Below are 17,353 nucleotides of genomic sequence, written 5' to 3' on the forward strand. Positions count from 1 at the left end.
CCAGATGTTCAGAAAAAAAGAATCTGAAGATGTTACAGAACAAATTGCTCCCCTGCTCATTACCTCACATGAATCTCTCCCCAATGACCTCTACCTTGAGAAACTAGTAAAACAGGGGAAATGGGAAGGCCAGTTTGATGTCATCCATCAGGATTTCAATACTTTCCAGAGTGAATTTGGATGTTAATTTAATTTAAGCTAAATATATAGAATATATCAGTGTTTCTCAAAGAATTACAATATAACTCTAAACAGAGTTATACCCAGGCCACTATTTCATGGCAGGTGTTATGCCACACTGCCGTCTGGTTTTTGGTCCGGGGCTCAATTTCTCCCACAACTGCATGGGAGCCTTTAGCCCATTTTACCCCATGTCCACCCTGGATGTTTGTTCCCGCATGAGGCAGCTGGTGAGCAGGAAGTGCACATTTCCTGCCAGTTTCTTTTTCTTTTTTGGCTTGCCAGTCATTGTCACATGGCACAAACTCCCTCAGGGTGCAAACTTCCAGCATGATTTTCTCACTTTTGACCCCCACCCATGCCCAAGAATCAATCATTTTTTAATGTTCCAGGCCACCCTGCAGCGCAGCAGAGCCTTGCTGATACAGAGCTGTTATTTCAAAAGTTCTGAGAAAAATGGGGAATTGACTTGCAAAAAGGGGAGCAGCCAGCAAAGGTCTGTTCTACAGAGTTTATGAGGTTAGTAAGCCCTTTAGGAATCCAAGGCAGGCAGAAAATACCTTTAAAAACAAAACTGTGGCTATATTCACAGAATAAGACATAAGACAAACACTAAGTAATCCCACTGCACATGTGGAAGGGGAAAATAAAATAGGAAATGGTTAAGTTTGAGGAATAGGATAGCATGTCTCACAGATAAAGGAGTTGGGTGAGTTGAGGGTAGGAGTCAGGACAAAATGAATTAAGCATCTGAGTCAGGCGTTGCCAAAGGGAAGTGTGCGCACGGAGTCCAAAGGAAGGGTCCTTAGCCAGATATGTGGTAAAAAGTCATGTATGCAAAAGGTGGGCTTTAGACAAAGGATACAGGTGCTCCCTTTGATGTGGTGACCAAAAGGTTGATTGATCCCTGATGGCCAGGGTCAAAATGGTCAAAGAGGATGATCTGGGAAACTTGGGACCTGGTTTGATCTAGGTGAATATATTGAGCAATAAAGCTCTTGTCAAGCTGGAGTTATGTTGGCATTACGTTTCTTGTGAACTGCCCTGAGCCTCAAAGGGGGCCAGTATACAATTTTAATTAATTAATTAATTAATTAATACAGGAAGGGGATTCAGAGGTAAGAAAGCACTTCTGAGATCTGCCACTTCCTATCTTCACACTGCAGTGAATAACTGGGTGGGGAGGGAGGGGAGATCAGGAAGGAGGATGTTCTTTGAAGGTGCAGGCAAAATGTGTATGTTTCCCACAGATGCAGGGATGCTGAGTTCATGGGGTCAAGATTCACTGATGCTCTCTTGAAAATGTTGACCTGCTTTTGCTTTTTGAGTAAGCCAGAGCAAATGTCCATAGTCTTGATTGAAGAAGCACGCAAGTGCTGGTCTTTTCCCACGATGAAGTCTGTTGTCATAGGTACTGATCCAGGGTTTCTGGCACCATAGAATACAATCCAAAGGTAAGGGTTTCACTGGTTACAATCCAGTGTCTGTTTCATAGATAACAATACAGGGGTATGATTTCACCGGTTACAGAACAATGCTGCGGGCCAGCGTCAGGCTTTTTTCACTTTTTAAAAGAGGGTGGTTTTGTGTCTGGATGCTTTGCAGTGTGGCAGAGCCTCCCCAACCAGAAGCAGCACTGCGGGCTGGCATCAGACATTTTCGCTATTTTTAAGAGGGTGTTGTTGCATTATTATTATTATTATTATTATTACTAGAAAATAAGCCCGCTGCAGGCAAAATGCAGCAGGCGCTAGGAGGGCACGCGATGAGGGCGGCAGGGCTGTGCGGCGGGGCTTTAGAAGTCCGGGGTCGTCCGGGAGGGGTGGGACCTCGCGGCCTACCTGGTGTCCTGGGGGGCGAGCGGGGGGCAAGCTGGAGGGCAGGAGGAAGTGGACGGGCTGTAGTGACTTGCGTCGGATTCCCGAGCTGCGGCTGGGAAGCTGGCTGGGCACTCAGGTTGTGTCCGGTGGGCGGCGGCGCGGGCGGCAGGCGTGAGCGATTGCATGTGGCGGTGCTGGAGGTGGGCAGCTTGGGCCGCGTGGTGGAGTGCGCCACCAGCGCCGCCGGGTTCCCCGAAGCTTCCTCTACCGGCCGCTGCTGGTGGGCTGGCAGTGGGGCGTCCTGCGCGTGCGCAGCAGCAGCCTCAGCCGGCTTCATGGGAGCTGGGCGGCTGGCGCTCGCGTCAGTGGTGGCGGCGGCCCTGAAGCATCCCCCGCCGGCCACTGCTGGCTGGGCCGGGGGGCGATGTGTTGGTAGCGGCAGCGGCGACCTCCGGCCTTGCAAGGCTTGCAGGTAATGGCGGCGGGCGGACGGCTGTTTCGGAGCGCAGAGGGGGGCGGATCGGGAGGTGCTTTGCGGGCGGAGAGGATCGCTCACCGAAGCACGGCAGGCAGCCAGTCCGGAGGGTCCCCGGGGAAGCGAACCGCGGTACGCTCGGCCAGACGGCCGTCCCTGTGGGGTCCGACGCAGCTCGTCTCCCCGCCTGTGTGCCTCCTTTCGCGGCAGCGGCAGCGGCGGCGGCTCCAGCGGCGGGCGGTGCACGAGCAACGGGCCGGCGGCTCCCAGCAGCTTCCTTCGCTGCCTGTCCCAACTGGTGGTGCGGGACCTCTCCGCCTCGAAGCGGCCAGGCGGAGCGGCATACAGCCTGCGAGCCAGCCAGCCCGCCGGCGCCGCACATGGACCAAGAGCGCAGCGAGGGAGGAAAGGAGGGAGGCCGGTGCACTTCCTTTTTGCAGGCGGCGCGGGATGGTGCTGTGGCTCGGCGGGGTTCCCGGGCTCGCTCGGTCGGCGGCCTGAGACAGCCGCATTCTGTACCAATTGTAACTTCTGTGTCAAAGACAAGGGCAGGCCCACGTAGAGTGAGTTACAGTAGGCTAGTCTGGAGGTGACCGTTGCATGGATCACTGTGGCTAAGTGATCTGAAAACAGGTAGGGCGCTAGTAGTCTGGCTTGGTGAAGATAGAAAAACGCTGTCCGGGCTACTTTCGTGATCTGAGCCTCCATGGAAAGGGAAGCATCAAAGGTCATGCCCAAATTCCTGGCTCCTGGTGCAGGTGTTAATTGCACTCCATCCAGGCATGGAAGGCGTGCTTCCTGATCCGGTCCTCTTCTACCCAGCCACAGGACCTCTGTCTTGGAAGGGTTGAGTTTCAGGTGACTCTTCCTGAGCCATCCAGCCACTGCTTCCAAACAGCTGACAAATGTATTCGGGGGGGGGGGGGGAGTCCGGCCGTCTGTCCATTAGAAAGTAGAGAAATATGCAATATCAGCTTCGTAAATATATATTTTTAAATGCCACACCCCACAGTATTGAGCAGGATTCTGTTCTGTTCCTGCCCACATGATCATGTAACAAGAGTTGGAGGGACCACTCTTTCTTCAGTGCTCTTCCTGCCATAGTAGAGATTGAGAAGGAGGGAGAGATGTGTGCCTATAAAAAATACAGGTAAGTGCAACCATGTTTTCATCTTCATTTCTTATGTGCAGTTCCACATGGGAAATTGGCTCATTATTGAAATACAGATTATAACACTGCTTTTCTAACAACTGCCTCCTGGAATATATATTGACTAGATTTAAAGCCCATTTTATCTCTGAATAAAATGGGGGCTAGAAGGGCTCTCTTTTCCACCCCTGGCCAAGTTTCAGAGGCTTGTGTGTGGGTGAGGTGAGGCGGGCCTGCGAGGCGGGGTGCGGCGGCCGTGGGGCTGCAGAAGCCTTCCCCCCCGGAGTGTGGAAGGCTTGCGGGAGGCGGGTATTGGATGTGAGCAAGGAGCCCTACCTTCATTGTCCGTTGGCAGGCCGGGAGCGGGTAGGAGGTGTGTGGAGGGTGGATCGCTGCCACCTCAGAGGCGGGCGGGCATGTGCAGCCGCTGGGCAGGTGCGGTGGTTGCGGCGGAGGGCCAGGCAGGCGCTGGCGTTGTCGCCTGTGTGCGCCCTCAAGGCTGGAGGCAGGCGTTCGTTGGGCGTCAGGGCGGTGGTGGAGGCGAAGGCGGGGAGAGCTGGGGAAGCAGTCCGCGGTAAGTGTTGGCGTGCGAAGGGGGCGGGCAGCGGACGCAGGATCATGGCCGGGGTGCGAAGGGCACGTGGTGGGTCAGGCGGGGACGGAGAGTGGCGGTGTGTTGGTGGCGGAGGTGGGCGGCGGCATTCGGGGAGGGGGTTTGGAGTCACGGCGAGTTCCTGCATTGTCCGCTGGGCGGAGGGAAAGCTGTTTTCCCGGAGCCCAGCGGCGTGGGGCAAGGTTCTTCCCTGGCGGCCACCCAGCAAGGATGGCGGCATGGGAGGACTGAAGAGTTGGCGGCGCGGCGTCCGGGAGACGGGCCAAGTAGCCACCACTTGGCCCTGGATTGCCACTCTGAGGAGTGGCCCTGGATTGCCACTCGCTCCTCAGAGTTTTTATCCCGGACAGGGCCCGCTCTAACTCCTCCCCGACAGCCCTTACTCTTTTATTTAATCCACTCCGCAGGATTGGATTAAAGATAGAATAGTTTTTGATGAACATCAATGGATGCTTCTCATGTTGAGGGGCCGTCGAAAGACCACTGAGGAAGGTTGAGCTCTAGTGGATCCCCCAAACTCTGTAGCGTGAGTGATAGGAGAGCAACCAGCAAGCCACCCGCCAAGGAAATGTGTGAAGTTGAAGTAGCAATATCTCCGCCTCCAGTGCCCGTCCTCGCATCCGCCTCCATCTTCCTTCTCCCGGGAATGTGTTTTAAAATTTTTTAAACCAAACTGCCTGGAGCAATGAGACCAATGGCATGGAAGATGGGCAAACTGTAGAGGGGGCACAGAAGCACCATGAGGCCAACGGGACTTGGAGAGAAGGGAGAAACTGTATCCCAGTTGCAACTTTCCAGTAAAAGAAGAGTTGGTTTTTATACCCTACTTTTTACTGCCCAAAGAAGGCTCAGGGTGGCTTATAATAGCCTCACTAGCTTTCTCAATATAGACACCCTGTGATGTAGGTGAGACTGAGAGAGCTCAGATTAGAAGTCTGCACTCCTAACCACTACACCAAGCTGGCACCCTCAAAGGTAAAAATGTTGAGAAAAGCTAACGTAGAAGCAGTAATTGAGAAACCCACTGTAAGTTCTTTACCAACCAATATTTTCATTTTTGTTTGAAACTTACAACTATTTTGGATTTACTTTGATATTAAACTGAACTGAAAAATGTACAGACTCAAAGCTTTTCAGTTCTTCAAACAAATTTTGTTATCAATAAACTATTTTCATTGAAGGAAGAAAATGTAACAAGTTTACAAATTGTTTGATGTTTATTGTTATTAGCAATTACTGACACACAGTATTTCTTTGTTTCCCACCTGGAGGCTGGCATCCCTGCACCTCCATAGGATCCAGCCAGAGAGTCCCACCTCCCAAGTAGTCCTTTTCTCCAGGGGGACTGATCCCTGCAGCTTGGAAATGACCTGAAATTCCAGCAAATCCCTTGGTCCCAACTGGAGATTTACATCCCATAACCTCTCTGGGGCACAGTACCACAGAGTTCCCCCCACCCAAGCAGACCTTTCATCTCCAGGAGCCTGGAGATGAGTTGTCATTGCAGAGTCCCCCCTCCAAAACAGCTATTTCCCCCCTTAGAAGCTGATATCTATAGTCTGCAGATGACTTTCAATTCCAGGAGATTTACAGACTGCATCTTGAGGTTGGTGACCTCTGGGTTAGGAATATTCCTTGAGGTTTGGAGGCGGAGCTTCAAGAGTCTTGAGGGGAAGGAGAAGGAGAAATGACTGCCCACCAGCCCCATGGGACCCAGCTTGGCCTCTGTGTTCGTTCGTTCGTTCGTTCGTTCGTTCGTTCGTTCTTTCTTTCTTTCTTTCTTTCTTTCTTTCTTTCTTTCTTTCTTTCTTTCTTTCTTTCTTTTCTTTCTTTCTTTCTTTCTTTCTTTCTTTCTTTCTTTCTTTCTTTCTTTCTTTCTTTCTTTCTTTCTCCCTCACATGATTTATACTGCTGCCAGGTTGCTAACTCCCAGGAAGGCCACACTGCATGTGTGCGCCACAGTGCACACAACCTAGCACACATTGTTTCCCTGAGTGCAATGGGCTTTCCCTCTAGTAATATATAATATTGGTAGGCTTATACACTTACTGATGTACTGAAAAAATGCTCACATATTTATGAAATTTTATGTATATTTTCCAGATCAACACATGTCTATCACACAGACCCATTACCTATTCAGTTTACTGCTTTCTGGTATGTTGATTTATGTTAGGATTAGTAATCTTTCTCTGAAAAGGTGGTTGGTCTTGCTGCCCAACAGTAACTACTATAGCAGAAACTCCCAACCTTTTTGATACAATGATACAATAAATTTACTTGTTATACTGACTCATCCAAGCCTGGTTCTAGTGTTTTGGTACCCTAGGCAAATGAGGACATTGACACGATCTAGTTCAATTTTCCATTTTCTACAGGTGCTGACCAGATGATTTTGAAAAACCAATAAGAATCTCACAATGGATGCAGCTGTCCCCCCTATGAACCCTAAACAAGAGGCATACTGACATACAAACCTTTGCTTGTGAATGTTACATTCCATCCTTTGACCACACTCTCCTTTCCATTATTCCTTTCCTTTAATATTCTTATAATAATTGTAGACATTCTAGTAAACATAAGGATAAGTTTTATTTGATCAGCATGAATATGCAGTTGAGAAAAAATACCAGCTAATAAATGACATGTCAGATACTATTTCCAGTATTAGATCTTGTTTTTTAAACTACTGTAGTACCCTGTTGCTTAAAGTCATGTCAGTCTGGGATACCAACAAGTTGCACCAGTGTAAATAATGGAGCAACAACTATCTTAGACTGAGTTACCTAAAATTCTTTGTTTTTTTTTATATCCTTCCTGAGAAGTCTTTGTTTTCTATATAATGACTAATCTTGTTATTTCACTTTAACTAGCTACCCGCACAGCAGCTAGCTGATCTCAATTTGACTGGGTTTCTCCTCTAACTTTACAAGGTCAGTTAGATGACTGGGTTAAAAAAAAAAAGCAAAAACATCAAGTTGTGATTTTTCATTGAAAGTCCCTGAATCCTACAGTCCCACAAAAGGTCAAGGGTGCTATTAAAGAGGATTAACAGACTGCTGGGAAAAGGATTGGTTTATTTGCATTAATCTTTAGGATTTAAGATTGAGCAGATACCTCTGTTACACAGTAAGATACAAACGTGCTGTAGCATTAGAGAAAATCTCTAAAGGAAAGATTAGAGAACATCATGGGAATTCCAAGTCAACTAAATCACCATGCATGAGGAATTAAAATAGGCCCTAAATGCAAATATAGTGGATATACAATGCTTAAGGATGTATATGATGGTGAATTAGAGATTGAGAAACACCCCATTTCTTACAGGAGAGTTACACGAGGACATAATTAAAGACATAATAATACATTACTCTGAAAACATAAACTGATTTCAAACCTCCTTGAAAGGAAAATCCTGTTTCTTTGAATCTTCAGTGTTCTTGGAAAGGGTTAATGAAACAGCATCTTTTCCCAACTAATTTACTCACATTGTCTAAAACTGTGATGGGACTATTAAGAAAAATAACCACAAGGTAAAGAGGTAAAAATCCTGTTGTGGATTAAAAATTAGCTAAGTGGTAGGAAACAAAGAGTTGTAATTAATGGCTGCTTTTCAAAGAGGAAAGTAGTTGAGTGAAGCACTCCAGGGATAACTATTGGGATAAGTGTTCAATATACTTATTAATGGTTTCACTGAGGAAATCAACTCAGAGGAAGGCAAATCTAGAAACACACAAACATGCAAAGCCCATTTATTTACAAGGATAAGGAGGACTGGGAAATTCTAGAGGAAAACATTAAGGAAGGAAAATTATTACAGCAATTTCATGGAAGGGAAATTTCTTTTACAACACTGGTATGAATGATTTCATTTCATAATACATATTTATTTATTAGCTCAAGGAGGTCAACAAACAGCCTCAAATATTCAAAGAAGCCTGTCAATATTTTGCCCCTTGATTTTCTGTTTCTTAATCCCACTCATGTCTACTCTCAGGTAAGTATTCTTAGGACTGCATTGTAAATAGTTTAATGTCTGTCAGATTTTTAACAGTTCCATAAACATGTAATCAGTCTACCAAGAACAACACAATGGAGATCAAACTATGTAATATGCCTGACAGCACGTCTGGGAAGCTTTCAGAGTTTTTCTCTGACTCCACATGCCCTTCTAAGGGCATGAAGAACAACAGAAAAGGCCCCCCCCCAAAAAAAACCATCCATTTGCTACCATTTTCACTGGCAAATGGGGGTGGGAATTAGAAGCTCCTCTCCATTCACAGTACATCCTTGCAGCACCTAGCTGGGTTTCACTGATGTGTAACTGAATACAAGCCAGGTAGCACACTTCTGACCAGTCATGTCTCAGAAAACCATAGGTTACTTGAACACAGGATCATTGGTTGAATGCATGAGCTCTTTATTCCATTCAGATGAAGGAAGTGTCAGGAATCAGGCTGAGCCCAGCCGGTGGAGTCCCAAGTGAAAGCGCATCAAGAATCCAACAGTCGGTTGCAAATTCCAAAGTAGAGCTTTATTAGGCAGAGTCCACAGTTAGCTAAGCATGCCAAGATCTTCCTAAGCAAAGATCTTGATAATAACAAAGTACAAGTGAAACGGGTGGGGTAGATATAGGGTGCACCAAATAGAGGAGGGGTGCTCAGGGGATTTGGCGGGAGAGTGGGTAGAAATGACAAAAGGGGTCCTGTTCTCAGGCTACCAGATGGCCAGGTGCCTTATCGGGGAGATGGCACATTGTTGAGATTTGGCTGTCTCCGCAAGGACACTTACAGTGAGATTGATACAGTTGTTGGGCCTCCTCGCCCGCTGGGAAAAGGAAGGGAGGAAACATCTCAGAGGACAGGTTTATTGCTTTATGGCCTTGGGTCAGAGGAAGCCTGAGAAAGTGGGAATATGCAAGAGCGGTCGGGAACAGGATGGCATGAACCAGGGGGGTCATGACACTCGCCTCCCCTTAAGGACTCTCCCCACTCCTCGCCCTCCTCGCCCTCAGGCTCCGGCAGCTACGGGGGAAGGGCCCGGCTTATCGGGGAAGCGGGAGTGGAATTTGCGGAGGAGAATCGGGGCAGCGACGTCCTCCGCGTCCACCCATTCGTTGTCAGAGTCAGGGAAGCCTTTCCAGGAGACCAAATATTGTAATTGCTTGCGGAAAAAGCGGGAATCGACTACATCGGACAATTCGTAGTGTGTTTCTTCCCCCACCATGACGGGGGGTGGTGGATGGGATTGGGGGTGCCACTTATCGGGTGGAGGAGCCTTTTTGACCAAGCTGACGTGAAAGACCGGGTGAACCTTACGGTAGTTCTTTGGGAGTTCCACTCGCACGGTGACCTCATTCAGCACCTGGATCACCTTAAAGGGGCCCACGAACTGATAACTCAGCTTTTTACACGGTCGCCTATTTTTGAGGTGTTTTGTGGAGATGTACACCTTTCGGGGGAGGGGATTGATCCGGGTTTCGGGGGAGGGGAGGGGATTGGGGGAGGGGATTGGGATGGACCCCGCGAAGGTCCAAGCGGTCCTCGACTGGGAGACCCCCCGGACTCGCAGGCAGCTCCAATCCTTCCTCGGGTTCGCAAATTTCTACCGTGACTTCCTCCCAGGGTTTTCCAAGGTGACCCTACCCCTCACCGACCTCCTAAAGACCAAGGGGTAGGGTGCCAGGGACGGTCGTCCGGGGGCATCACTACCGTGGACCCAGGACTGCACGCAAGCTTTTGAACACCTCAAACACTTGTTCACTTCCGAACCCATCCTGGCCCACCCAGAGATCGACAAACCCTTCGTGGTGCAAGTCGATGCCTCCAACGAGGCTGTCGGGGGGGTTCTCCTCCAGAGGGGGGAGGGGGGCAAACTCCGGCCCTGCGCCTACCTCTCCCGCAAGTTTTCCCCCACCGAGCGGAACTGGCCCATTTGGGAAAAGGAGGCAGCGGCGGTCAAAACCGCCCTGTCCACCTGGCGACACTTCCTGGAGGGTTCCCCCATCCCCTTCGAGGTCTGGACCGATCACAAAAACCTCGAGGCCCTACGGAAGCCACGCTCGCTCAACGCGAAGCAAATTCGGTGGGCGGACTTCTTTTCCCGATTCGATTTCACCCTCGTCCACATTCCGGGACGCAAGAATTTTATGGCGGACGCCCTCTCCCGCATGTTCCCGGGGGAACACCGCCCCTCCCGGGTGGACACGGTCTTTACCCCCAAACAATTGGGGCTCTTGGCTCAAACCCGCAGCCAGACCAAGGCGGGGCGCCCGGCCCAGGGCCCCCCTCCGGACCCCTCAGGGCCTCCCCCCACGGTGCCACTCTCGATTCCCCTGTCGGAATTCCGCTCGGCCCTGGGTCCGGACCCGCAACTTGCCAACCTCCGCTCGCAGCTTCGTGCCCACGAGGGGGTCTGGTACAAAGGGGATCGCCTATATGTCCCCGCCTCGATGCGCAAAATGATCTTGGAATTGTGCCACGACAGCAAGGCTGCGGGGCACTTTGGCTTCCTGAAAACTTGGGGGCTGCTTCGCCGCCAATTTTGGTGGCCGGGGGCCCGCCGTGACGTGGGGAAATACGTCGCGGGCTGCCCGGTGTGCCTCGCGCACAAGCGGGGGGTGGGGAAACCCCAGGGCCTCCTGAAACCCCTGGAAATCCCCGACCGCCCCTGGGAGATCATCTCCATGGACTTCATCACCGACTTGCCCCCCAGCCAGGGGAAAACGGTGATTTGGGTGGTGGTGGACCAATTCTCGAAGCAGGCCCACTTCGTTCCCTGCCCGGGGTTGCCCACTGCGCAGCGCCTGGCTGAGTTGTTCGTCACCCACGTGGTGCGCCTACATGGTTTCCCCCGCAAGGTGATTAGCGACCGGGGGGCACAGTTCGTTGCCAAGTTCTGGGGGGCCCTAATGGACCTGGCAGGAGTATCTAGGGGGCTGAGCTCCGCGTATCACCCCGCCACAAATGGTCAAACTGAGAGGGTTAACCAGGTACTCGAACAGTATCTCCGCTGCTTCCTGAACTACCATCAGGACGATTGGGTTTCCCTCCTGCCCCTCGCGGAGTATGCCTACAACAACGCCCCGCACTCGAGCACTGGGAAAGCACCCTTTGAAGTGGTTCATGGCTACGCCTCGCCCCCCTTCCCCACTCTCGTGAAGCCACCGGGAGATCCCACCGCCTCCCCGCCGGGGGTGGACGAGTGGGCGACCCGGGTGCGGGAGGCCTGGGGGGAGGTAACATGCCATCCTGTTCCCGACTGCTCTTGCATATTCCCACTTTCTCAGGCTTCCTCCGACCCAAGGCCATAAAGCAATAAACCTGTCCTCTGAGATGTTTCCTCCCTTCCTTTTCCCAGCGGGCGAGGAGGCCCAACAACTGTATCAATCTCACTGTAAGTGTCCTTGCGGAGACAGCCAAATCTCAACAATGTGCCATCTCCCCGATAAGGCACCTGGCCATCTGGTAGCCTGAGAACAGGACCCCTTTTGTCATTTCTACCCACTCTCCCGCCAAATCCCCTGAGCACCCCTCCTCTATTTGGTGCACCCTATATCTACCCCACCCGTTTCACTTGTACTTTGTTATTATCAAGATCTTTGCTTAGGAAGATCTTGGCATGCTTAGCTAACTGTGGACTCTGCCTAATAAAGCTCTACTTTGGAATTTGCAACCGACTGTTGGATTCTTGATGCGCTTTCACTTGGGACTCCACCGGCTGGGCTCAGCCTGATTCCTGACAGGAAGATATTCTGTGTTTAAATAATAATGGAACTTCCTTGTAATTGTACGCATTGTTCTTCCTGTGATAAAGATACATATAAAGGTGTGTCCTGTTCTTAGCTTGGGGAAAGGAGAGTTAATATCTATGTTAATATCTAAGGACCTATATTTAAAAGATGGTAGCCACCTTAATTAATTTATTTAGAACTCTTGCTGGAGTGCCTTCATTAGTAACCAAAATGCTTAAAAGAGCCTGTACATTGCTTATTCATGTACGTTGCCTGCATATCAGAATATTATAGTCAAAGTAACTGCTGTATACTAACCCATGTGCTAAAGTTATGGCTGCAAAATGACTATATCACCTAGTAGAGTATATCATATTACTGTGGAGTTGCAAGGAAAATCAGCTGTTTAAAAAGGAGATACCAGGGTAACAAAAGCATTAAATAGCTGCAATATCTAAACACGAAAGCAGAAGCATTCCATTCAAAGCAATGAAATATACCCATAAAATTAAGATGGGGGGGAGTGGAGGGAGAAAAAAGTCAGAAGAAAAAGAAAACCACTTCTGCTCTGCTATTACCTACCTGCACAGGCCTGTTTAATTAAACTCTCTGCTGGATATGAATAGCTTTTCCCATCAAACACTACCATTTTGAGCTTCACTGCAAGGTACATTTGCTTTGAAAGTAGTAGTACTTTCATAAGGTTTTTGCTCCAGCAGTGTTAAAAGCAACTATTTGCAGGCAGGCTCCCCCTTCCCCCAAAAACTGTTTGAAAGGGAATCAGCATTCTCTATGGAATGTGAGATGACTATTCTGACAACATTTGTCAGCTTTGTAGACATGGCCAGTTAATCATTATAGTTTGCGTTCTCTATAAAAGTACTTTTCTTTTAAATTTCAGCAAAATAATGAAACCCGTTATTATAACAAACTATTTATCTGTTGCTGATTCTGTGTTAAAGCGTTCTGGGTTCTTCAGAGAAATGTAAGCATGCTGAATGAAATAGATTCAAGGGAGGACATGTTCAATACACTTGTAAAATATTATGAGCATTTTTAAACATAATTACATATTGCTTTCACAGTAGACCTTTGGTATTGTGACTTAAAAGCAAACAAACAGACTGGACTTTTAACTATCTCCTTTCATCAGCTGGGTCAGCTGTAGCTGGGACAATTCCAGCTAAAGTGCCCTCCCACCCTTCTGAAAAGCTGATTTAACAGATGCAGAATAACAGGTCAACTGGAGGACTGGATCTTGCATGGTTATAACATTTATCTGTTAAGGCAACTCTTATTTCTCACTTGCTGTGGCCTGATTCTTTAGGGCCTGCGACTGGTGGTTTGTAACCCAAAGGGTTGATACTAAAGAGCATCAGCCCTTAGTCACTATTTGAGTTTGTACAAGTGTAAAGTGAGAGCCTCTTGTGGCGCAGAGTGGTAAGGCAGCGACATGCTGTATGTATCTGTCTGCCCATGAGTTTGGGAGTTCAATCCCAGCAGCCGGCTCAAGGTTGACTCAGCCTTCCATCCTTCCGAGGTCGGTAAAATGAGTACCCAGCTTGCTGGGGGGTAAACGGTAATGACTGGGGAAGGCACTGGCAAACCACCCCGTATTGAGTCTGCCATGAAAACGCTGGAGGGCGTCACCCCAAGGGTCAGACATGACTCGGTGCTTGCACAGGGGATACCTTCACCTTCACCTTCAAAGTGAGAAACTATACAACAGGAATGGAAGGGGGATTATATTATATGCCAAGGTTACGGTTATGCAATGACAAAATCCTTCTTTGATAAGAACATAAGAAAGAAGCCTGGTGGATCAAATCAGTGTTTCATTTAGTCCAGTATCTTGTCTCATTCAGTTGTGAACCTATTACTCTGGGAAGCCAACAACAGGGCATAAAGGCTGAGGCATTCCCTTGATGTTGCCTTCTGACACTGGTATTCAGAGGTTTCATATCTCTGTGGAGATTCCCTTAAGTCACCAAGACTAGTAGCTGTTGATAGACGTTATCCAAAACACTGTCTAATCCTTTTAAAGTAATGATGGGCACAAAGAGCTAGAGTGATAGAAAAAAACTTCCCCAAGGGAGGGGGAACGCAGATTGTGGTGAAACTTGTTTCTTGGTATCACTGGGAACATACCACTATGGTCAAGGGCATGGAGGTCCAGAATATCCAGCCTGTCTCTTGTTCTGATCTTTCTCTCAGCTAGAAATTTCCTGAACTGTTTGAGTCCGATGACCAACAAAGTTTTATGAGACTTTGTTCTGCTGCTTTGGACCAACACCCAAAAAATATAAAACCACTATGTATGCAAGGCCAATTTTCTTTATGCAGAAACACATCTGACTGCTGCACCCCCTGTAATGGAAATGATTGTGGAGATGATGTCCATTGTCCTACCCCAGGGAGTGCACCAGTAGATAGTGGCTGGCCAGGCCTGGCACTGAGCTCCACTCACTGCACCTCCACTGCCCATCTTTCATGGCCAGTCCCGCCATCAGGAGTGTGGGGCTGGTATCAGAAGACATTCAGCAGTGGTGCAGCAAGCAAAGATCAGCATCAGGCCTCACCAGCTGCCATCATGCCCATTCGTCCTGTGGCCATGGAATATGGGTGGCAGCAGCAGCTGGTGAGACCCAGTGCTGACCCCCACTCACTATGCTGCTAGTGCCATCCATCTTCCATGGCCGCTCCTGCCCTCAGGAGGGTGAGGCCAGCAGTGGAAGATGGACAGCGGGGGCAGCAGAGGTGGCATGGTGAGTGGGGCTCAGCACTGGGCCTCGCTAGCCACCCCTGCACCCATTATGTGGAATGTGTTGCCACATAATGGGCAAGAATCTGCATGTCGCTAGACAGTATCAAAACAAATGTATATTAAAAACCCAACAATTCATATTTAATATAAAAACTCTATACAGTGATAACTTGATAGGTGCAAAACAGCTTTTTCTTTAGTGGCACAGTATTTCACAACATGGCACCATGCCCAGCTTACAGTATGTAGCTTTACTTGCTTTTACAAACTTGTAATTATTGCAAGGCAGACTTTGAGAATCTTGACAATATTCTTAAATTTGCAAAAATCCTGCAGGACAAGTTTGCAGATATTTCCTGTTTCACAAATGCTTTCTCGTATGTCCAAAGTATTGCCTAGTCTACAAAAAGATATAAGATAAAACAAGCAATGTATACCTCAGCTCGATTTGGCCCCATTGGCAATCACCGAAGCCTGAGGCGGCGCATAGGAGGCCAGTGCCATGGTGTGGAGAACAGGGGCGGCAGTGTGCCAGCCAGAGGCTCTTTGTGCTGCCTCAAGCTTTGGTGATCACCGAGGCAGCCAATGTGATCCAAGGCACACATTCCTAATAAGAACTATACATAACAAAGCACCAATCTAATAGCAACATTGATACATACCATTACAATAATCTAATACGTATCATCACAATAATTGTCAAGACTCAAATTACCTATTCTGGCATAAAGAAACATCAACAGAGAAAATGTAGCTAAATACCAAAGATAAAATATATCATACAGACTAAGCTTGTCCCTTCTGCATTAACAAACAATGACTGTTAACTCTTAACATCGGCAACTTTAGCAAGCTTGGTAAGATCCCTTTCTCATAACATTGATTTTATAATAAGAACCTTAGAACTGCATCTTAAATTTAACTGTGTCAAATTATCCTGAATTACAGCTCTTTGGACCAAAAAGGCTGGACAATCCAATACAATATGGATTAATGTGTCCAGGAATTCACATCCATGTAAACATTGCTTTTCTGATGGAGGGATTTGGTGGTGCCTATCCCATGAGATATTGGAAATGAAAGTTTATTCTCACCGGTAAAAAGCTCTTCTAGGTAGATGTGAGTCTAGTAAGTATAGATATTCTGGTAGGGCTTTATATGCTATCCCAGAACATGGAAAAACAAGTGTTACATGGGGTAGAGTTCAGCATTTGGATTTCCATGTCCTCTAATCTCCATGTTATTGTCTTGTATATATGTTTTTCATCCTGATCCAAAAACCACACAATGTCCAAACCAACACCTTTAAGCTTGGATAAAATTCTATTTTACCAAGTAGATATATAGGAATCAGTAGGTCACATGATAGGCTTCCTGATTTGGCTGAGAAGTGGATTTTCAATCAATATGTAAAAGTTAATACCCATGCTATTGAAGCCAAATTTTGCTAGCCTAGTTCAACGAGAATGGGATGGTTGACAACACTTCTAGAAACCTCAACAACATAAATTGGAGAGACTTCAATTCATTTTTGAAATCCATGACCTAGATTGGAATGCCATATTAACATTTGAAAAATACATTATACAGAATAAATTTTTAATGCATCCAAAAGACTTTTATTTCTCTTTTGATGGTAAAATTTGGATAGCAAAGCTAAAGCGCCTTTTATGGCCTAGAATATTTGCTTTCTGTGAAAGGCTCATTTGTTGTTATAACTTAAGTTGAGGCCAAAGTATTATTAATACTTTGTACTATTACTAAGTATTATTAAGTACTATTAAGTTGAGGCCAAAGTATTATTAATATACTTTGTACTATTACTAAGTATTATTAAGTACTATTAAGTTGAGGCCAAAGTATTATTAATAGGCTGAGAGGGGACATGATAGCCATCTAAGTATTTGAAAGGGTGTCACTTGGAGGAGGGCAGGATGCTGTTTCCGTTGGCTGCAAAGGAGAGGACACACAATAATGGGTTTAAACTTCAAGTACAACGATATAGGCTAGATATCAGGGAAAAAAATTTCACAGTCAGAGTAGTTCAGCAGTAGAATAGGCTGCCTAAGGAGGTGGTGAGCTCCCCCTCTGGCAGTCTTCAAGCAAAGGTTGGATACACACTTTTCTTAGATGCTTTAGGATGCTTAGGGCTGATCCTGCATAGAGCAGGGGGTTGGACTAGATGGGCTGTATGGCCCCTTCCAACTCTATGATTCTATGATTCTAATAATTCTATGGCCAGCAAGCTTTCCTTCTTTCCTGTATGCTCTAACTACCGTGTTTCCCTGAAAATAAGACATACACATAAAATAAGCCATATCAGGATTTCGAGACATTTGTGCAATATACACCATAGAAGTAAAGCTGCAGCTTCTGCATTGCAACCTTCCACTTCCTTGGTGGTCTCTCATCCAAGTACTAACCAGGGCCAACCCTGCTTAGCTTCTTAGATCTCATCAGATAGGGCTAATCTGTGTTTTTTTCTTTCTGTTTTCATTGTTTTTTATTCCTGAGCTCTTATATTGATATTATTTTAATTTTTTTACCTTTATTGGTATTTTATTTGTGTATTTTACTTTGTATATTTATTACTGTATGAACTGCCTTGAAAACCTTAGA

The 17,353-nt window shown here is 47.3% G+C and overlaps 1 protein-coding gene across 23 annotated transcripts in view; it reads right to left on the reverse strand.

Annotated features, from left to right (window-relative positions):
• ROBO2 (roundabout guidance receptor 2) overlaps positions 1–17,353 on the reverse strand; it is a 1,095,356-nt gene that overhangs the window by 218,128 nt on the left and 859,875 nt on the right. The window contains exon 1 of one of the 23 annotated variants that reach the window (XM_077342388.1): positions 6,716–6,735. The exons of the other annotated variants lie outside the window; for them this stretch is intronic. The gene's annotated coding sequence lies outside the window, so the exon portion shown is untranslated. Of the gene's footprint in view, positions 1–6,715; positions 6,736–17,353 lie in introns of those variants that run through there. 23 annotated transcript variants of the gene reach the window in all.

Source organism: Paroedura picta, chromosome 6 (genome assembly GCF_049243985.1).
Source record: "Paroedura picta isolate Pp20150507F chromosome 6, Ppicta_v3.0, whole genome shotgun sequence".
Classification (NCBI taxonomy): Eukaryota; Metazoa; Chordata; class Lepidosauria; order Squamata; family Gekkonidae; genus Paroedura; species Paroedura picta.